Below are 7,500 nucleotides of genomic sequence, written 5' to 3'. Positions count from 1 at the left end.
TTTCTGCCATTATGCTTATTAACTGAAGTATCCGTTAGTATTCAAATCTATTAGGAAATATGCTTTATAACGGTTTTTGCATATATATATATATATATATATATATATATATATATATATATATATATATATATATATATATATATATACACACACACATATACTGTATAAACCAAATATCGGCTTTCGCGTAAAACTAAATCTCTGAAACAAGAGAATGAAATTATTTTTCCGATTAAGTAATCGGAGAAGATCCCTAGGTAAATTGGCCAATAGAATCTCAAGCGGACCAAATTAAGGAACCAAAGTATTTCGAAGAAGAGACATAAACCTTTATTTGCTTCTTTTTTTTTCTTGTTCTTCTCCTCTTCTTCTCCTCCTCCTTCTCCTTCTTTCTTTCTGTTGGTTAAAACAAGAAAACGTTCGTTTACGAAGCAATTCCCGATGGCCATTGAATGAGGTTCAGTTCCAAGTGAGGAATTCTTAATTGGCAGTCCTTTTGGTGAGAGAGAGAGAGAGAGAGAGAGAGAGAGAGAGAGAGAGAGAGAGAGAGAGAGAGAGAGAGATGGTCTATTCAGTATGAATGTTAACATGTCGTGCCATGGTTTTATTTTGCGCCAATAAAGGAAAAGAATAAAAAAAAAAACAGAAATGAAAAGGAGAGTATTAATATTAAGTAGAAGTAATTACAAGTTTTCTTCTCTTTTCAACAACAAAATCTGCTTTACTTTCTTTCTGGTCATTTATTTCTTCTTCCACTTTCATTTCTTCTCTTTGATCTTTTGCAGAAAGAGAAGACGAATTGCTGATTTCATTTGAAATTCTCGAAGGAAGAAGTTAATTTTAATTCAAAATGTTTTTGCAAAATGTTTAATTAGCGTTTGTTATCAAGAAGCGCTAGTAGTAGCGGGGTAAGGAGAGAGTGGTAGTGTTAGGGCGATTGCTGAAGGTATTTTCGGAGATTTGGGGAAATGTAGTAAAAAGGATTGGGGCATACCCTTCAGCCCTTTCCGATTTCCGTTAAAAAATTAGTCTTTTAGGTGTATTAATTTGGGTGAGGACTATGAAGCGTGAAGTAGGAGATGATGGATTGAAAAGTATTGATTTAAAAGCTCAAGATAAAGACGACTGGCGAAATCTAACCGAGGCCCTTTGGTAGGTAGTAGGTTAGTGAGGGCACCCGCCACCCGTTGAGATACTACCGCATGAGAGTTCTGGGGTCCTTTGACTAGCCAGACAATACTTCATTGGATCCTTCTATCTGGTTACGGTTCACTTTCCCTTTGCCTACACTTACAACGAATAGTCTGGTCTATTATTCACAGATTCTCCTGTATCCTCATACACATGACAACACTAAGATTACCAAACAATTTTTCTTCACCCAAGGGCTTAGCTACTGAACTGTAATTGTTCAGTGGCTACTTTCCTCTTTAGCTATGGTAAGCAGCTCTTTTAGGAGGACACTCCAAAATCAAATCATTGTTCTCTAGCCTTGGGTAGTGCCATATCCTCTGTACTATGGTCTTCCACTGTCTTGGGTGAGAGTTCTCTTGCTTTAGGGTACACGTGGGCACACTATTCTATATGATTTCTCTTTTATTTTTATTAAACTTCTTATAGTTTATATAGGAGATGTTTATTTTAATGTTACTGTTCTTAAAATATTTTAATTTTCCTTGTTTCCTTTCCTCACTGGGCTATTTTCCCCGTTGGGGCCCCTGGGCTTATAGCATCTTGCTATAATAATAATAATAATAATAATAATAATAATAATAATAATAATAATAATAATAATAATAATAATACGCAGATCATGATGATGATGAGTTTTAATTGATTTGGATAGGGAGCAAAATCAGGATTTGAGTGGAAGGAGAAAACATTAGGGGCAGATCCAACCTCACTTTGAAATACCCATAATAATGAAAACATATTTTCCAAGTGACTGTATGGATCAAATTTTCAAAATTTAAAGGCCACTCATGAATGACAGAGGCAAGGGACTGTGACATTGCCCTAGCAAGCAGGACAATGCCCTAGAGACTGACCATATGTTATATGATCAGCGCCCAAGACCACTTTCCACCCAACCTAGGACCAGGGAGGGCCAGGTAATGGCTGCTGATGACTCAGCAGGTAGACCTATAGGCTCCCCCAAATCCCATAATCTAAGCTTACAAGGATGGTAAGGTTGCAAACACTAAAGGAACTGACAAGTCTGAGCGGGACTGGAGCCCCTGTCTGGCAAACACCAGGCATAGACGTTACCAATTAGGCCACAACAAAAGGAAAAAAAAGGATGAAATAGAAGGGGTAAATAATAGGGCAGACCTACCTGTTCACATGATTATTCCCCACTGTGGACCAATAATTGATATGGTTACTGATAAGAGGCGTTTATAATTGACTTTTTTATATCAAATTATGGAATGTGTTATGCAAATGAATACCAGTTACGTATTCAATATACAGAAGACTCTCAACTTACAAACTTCATTGGTTTTCCAAAAAGCTGTTTGTAAATCGAATTGTTTTTAAGTCCAGTTTTGTTAACGTTTTGCCTAGAGTAGGCCTAACCTGAATCCCAGGCCTATATTTTTTTTTCTTTTTTTATAGGAGATATTCATCTTGTTAATGTTCTTAAAAGATTTTATTTTCCTTGTTGCCTTTCCTCACTGGGCTATTTTCCCTGTTGGAGCCCCTGGCCTTATAGCATCCTGCTTTTCCAACTAGGGTTGTAGCTTAGCAAGTAATAATAATAATAATATGATTTTCATTTAAAAAAGTCAAGAAATAATCGGATTTCATATGAAATAGATATCAGGTTATTACAAATGTTATTTTGCTTAATGTATTAAATTATGTAATATAGTTTTATTACAGTATTTTTTTTTCTTTCTTATTCTCAGTTGGTTCTGTGTCTCGATGACCTTTTGTATATAAATAGAGCAGTTTTAGTATTAATGATATTAACAATAGTAACTGTTGTAATAATGATATTCACTTCACGAATATATAGATTCAATAATAATAATTTTTATAATCAAAGAACTATTTGCATTTATTTTCTTTATAGAACTTGGTGATTAGCATCCAGGTACAGAATTTATTGCCCAGATCGAGGAAACAGTGTAATACACAAACACACACAAAAAAACGCGCGCGCGCACACACAAATATATATATATATATATATATATATATATATATATATATATATATATATATATATATATATATATATATATATATATCTCATCATCATCATCATCAACAACATTTGTTTACCAAATGCTCTCCATCATATATATATATATATATATATATATATATATATATATATATATATATATATATATATATATATATATATATATATATATATATATATATATATATATATATATATATATATATATATATATATATATATATATATATATATATATATAGTTGATAGTTGGGTTCGTCACGGGAATCGGAATTTAAGTAGAAATAAAATGGTCAATGCTGCTATCATCTTCTTTATTTGGGAGCTTTCGACGTAACTTCTGTCATCTTCAACCTATCTGCAAATTATTATTACATAAAATTAATAGAAATCATCATAAGTACTAGGTTAGGAAGATATACTTCCAAGAACTGCCCAACTAGCTCTAACGTCAAACCAATCAAAGAACATGAAACTATATGAATGACTTATCATTCATTTAACTATATAAAAGATTCAATAACGATGACAGAAGTTATGTCGAAAGCTACCAAATAAAGAAGATGTTAGCAGCTGTGACCACATTATCTATATATATATATATATATATATATATATATATATATATATATATATATATATATATATATATATATATATATATATATATATATATATATATATATATATACATATATATATATATATATATATATGTATATATATATATATATATATATATATATATATTTATATATATAAATATATAAATATATGTGTGTGTGTATGCGTTTATATACTTTTTATTTCCTATTGTACAGAATAATAACTTCTCTTGGCAGCAGCTTCATGACATTGTCAAGGACGAAAACAAGAGAGGGACACCGGCAAGTGCCTGGAGACGTGTGCTTTAATTTAGCAACTTCTCCAATTCTCACCTCTGGGAATGCTACAATTCTGGCCGAGTGGAGAGAGAGAGAGAGAGAGAGAGAGAGAGAGAGAGAGAGAGAGAGAGAGAGAGAGAGAGAGTGGGGAAATAGGCAAAGGGAGAAAAAGAAAATGATAGATGGTGGAGAGATGGTAAAAAAAAAAGAGAGAGAGAGAGAGAGAGAGAGAGAGAGAGAGAGAGAGAGAGAGAGAGAGAGGGGGGGGCGGGTGGGGAAATATGCAAAGGGAGATAAAGAAAGAGATAGAAGGTGGAGAGAGAGAGAGAGAGAGAGAGAGAGAGAGAGAGAGAGAGAGAGAGAGAGAGAGAGAGGAGAGAGAGAGAGAGAAAGGTGGGGAAATATGCAAAGGGAGGAAAAGAAAGAGATAGAAGGTGGAGAGAGAGAGAGAGAGAGAGAGAGAGAGAGAGAGAGAGAGAGAGAGAGAGAGAGAGAGAGAGAGAGAGAGAGAGAGAGAGAGCAGTTAAAGTAATTTCATACTTGTCTGAAAACATCTGCAAGATGTTTCCACTTGAAAAAGCTCTTTGTGGAAGCAGGAATATAACTGAAGGTTTAAGGAATCCTTAAATCAACACAGGATCCAATTCAGGAACTTCATAAAGACCCTATGAAAGAACCTCGTGTCCTCTAAAGAACAAATAATTGTCTCAAAGCATTTGTTGGAGGCAATGCTCTTTCAGATTCAAGTACGGTGGGAAATTAGAAGTCTTGCTTTCAAATGCTTGCATTGTCTTTCCCATAATTGGAAACAGTTGCTTGGGCCTTGCACAGCTGCACGGTTGCAAGGGCGTAGCCTCAATTTCATGGGGGGTATTGGGGGGGTAGGGTGAATGAGCCAAACTTTTTCTCTACACATTTTATTTGTTCATATAATATTCATCTTTTCAATATTATGCAAAGCAATTGTGTTATCCTTTGAAAATATGAATTGTTGCTAATACAGAGTTTTTATCCTAAATTAGTGTACGTGCTCCGTCAAATATGACAGCTAAATATTTAGATAGATATGCACACATATGTACATGCACCGCCTCTCACCAGGGAATGACTACTCCCTTTGATGGGGACAGGAGGGTAACCGGAAATAAATAATCATATATATATATATATATATATATATATATATATATATATATATATATATATATATATATATATATATATATATATATATACGTATATATATATATATATATATATATATACATATATATATACGTATATATATATATATATATATATATATATATATATATATACGTATATATATATATATATATATATATACGTATATATATATATATATATATATATATATATATATATATATATATATATATATATATATATATATATATACATATATATATTTATATCCCTTTTCTGAGAGGGGATACCTTAACGTGCTTAAAGGTTTTGTGTACTGCCATGATCGGCAAAGCTGTACTAGTAAGGGATACCCATACTAAGTTGCTTTGCTGCAAGTGATCAGACTAAAGTCTTTCACCATTACCAATCTGCATTGGTCAGCGTGGTGATGAAAATGGCCAGACCCCAGACATGACTAAGTACATGTTTGAGGCTTTTGTCAGAGAGGTGGACTAGAAACGGCAGCATTTGTTGTTGTTGGTGTTGTGTGTGTATATATATGTATTTGTATATACATATATATATATATATATATATATATATATATATATATATATATATATATATATATATATATATATATATATATATATATATATATATATATATATATATATATATATATATATATATATAAAACCAGACTCTTGTTCTTTATTGTATAGGTAAGATTAAAGATCACCTCTGTATTGTAATGTTCTTATTACATCTTTTTGCTTTTTATAATTTTCTTTATTTCTTCATTTCAGTATGTAAAGGGTCCAACCTCCCTCCCTTAGCCCTTAGCCCTTGTTAGAGCCCCCCCCCCCCCCTCTCAACGCAATGCTTGAAATCAATAGAAAATTTCAGGATTTCCTTGGCCTCCTTGATATCGTCGCTGCCTGGTGAGCGCAAGACAGGGGTTGGAGTTCCTCTCAGAGTCGTTAGTTCCTTTAGTGTCTGCAACCTTACCATCCTCGTGAGCTGAGGATTGAAGGTTTAAGGGAACCTTGTAGGTCTATCTACTGAGTCATCAGTAGCCATTGCCTGGACCTCTCTGGTCGTAGCTTTGGTAGAGAGTTATGATATATATATTGTCAGTCTCTAGGGTATTGTCCTGCTTGCTAGGGCAATGTCACTGTCCCTTGCCTCTGCCATTCCTGAGTGGGGTTCAAACCTTTAAAATCAAGAAACTTTAAGAAGTGATATAAGAAGAGAATGGGTAAGAAGTGGAAGATGATAAGGAAGAAGAAGAAAATGAAGAGGCAACTTCCCCTAATATGAAAAAGACCTACTCTCAGTTTTTGAGCTTCGTAGAAATATTATGAAGGAATTGGTGAAGAGGGATTCAATATTGGAGGGGAAATGGAAGGGGGGTTGGTGTTCAATTATGATGTGGGGTAAGAGAGAGAGAGAGAGAAAAAAAAGGAGAAACTATTAAGTCTTCCTATCATGAAGAATAGCTTGAGGACAGCGTTACGTTTCGAGTTTAATGTAAATGTCTTCATTTAGGTGATCTATGAGGTGATTGGGGGTAGGGGGGGAGGTTTGAGGGGAAGTAGTTGGAGGAGGGAGGGTGCCTTAAGAGGAAAGGGGATATGACAAACTTATATCTCGAAACCTTTCCCAGAATCAATTAATCATTCCCAGCTCTTTACATAACAGTTTAATATTTCTGAAAGTTTTATTACTTTATGATTACAATTGTGGTCGTATGGTTGATGATCGGAATTTGACCTTTTGCTAGACCTTGACCTTGACCTTTGACTTGACCTTAACCTTCGACCTTAACATTTATTAATTGGCGTGGATTTCCATACACTCAAATATGACCCAAGTTTTGAAGTCTCAATGACAACGATATCCAAACTTATGTTTGATTACGTGAATTGGGACATTTTGTTTGACTGTGACCTTGACCTTTAACCTTGGCCTTCCAGAATTTAATCATTCCAGCTTTTTACATAATAGTTAATCCAAGCAAGTTTCAGTACGATTAAAATTGTGGCCAAGAAGCTGTTCACAAACAAACATACGCACACACACAGGGGTTAAAACATTTCCTCCTTCCAACTTCGTTGGCGGAGGTAATAAATTATGTCGCGTTTCTCATTTACAGTGAGCAATAGAATAATGATTATGTTGTTTTTTAATGGAATTCGACATAAGAAAGGATATTTTTTCCATTGAAATCTCTTCACCAATATGCTTAAC

The sequence above is a fragment of the Palaemon carinicauda genome, chromosome 29 (genome assembly GCF_036898095.1).
Source record: "Palaemon carinicauda isolate YSFRI2023 chromosome 29, ASM3689809v2, whole genome shotgun sequence".
Classification (NCBI taxonomy): Eukaryota; Metazoa; Arthropoda; class Malacostraca; order Decapoda; family Palaemonidae; genus Palaemon; species Palaemon carinicauda.
This window is presented reverse-complemented; position numbering follows the sequence as displayed.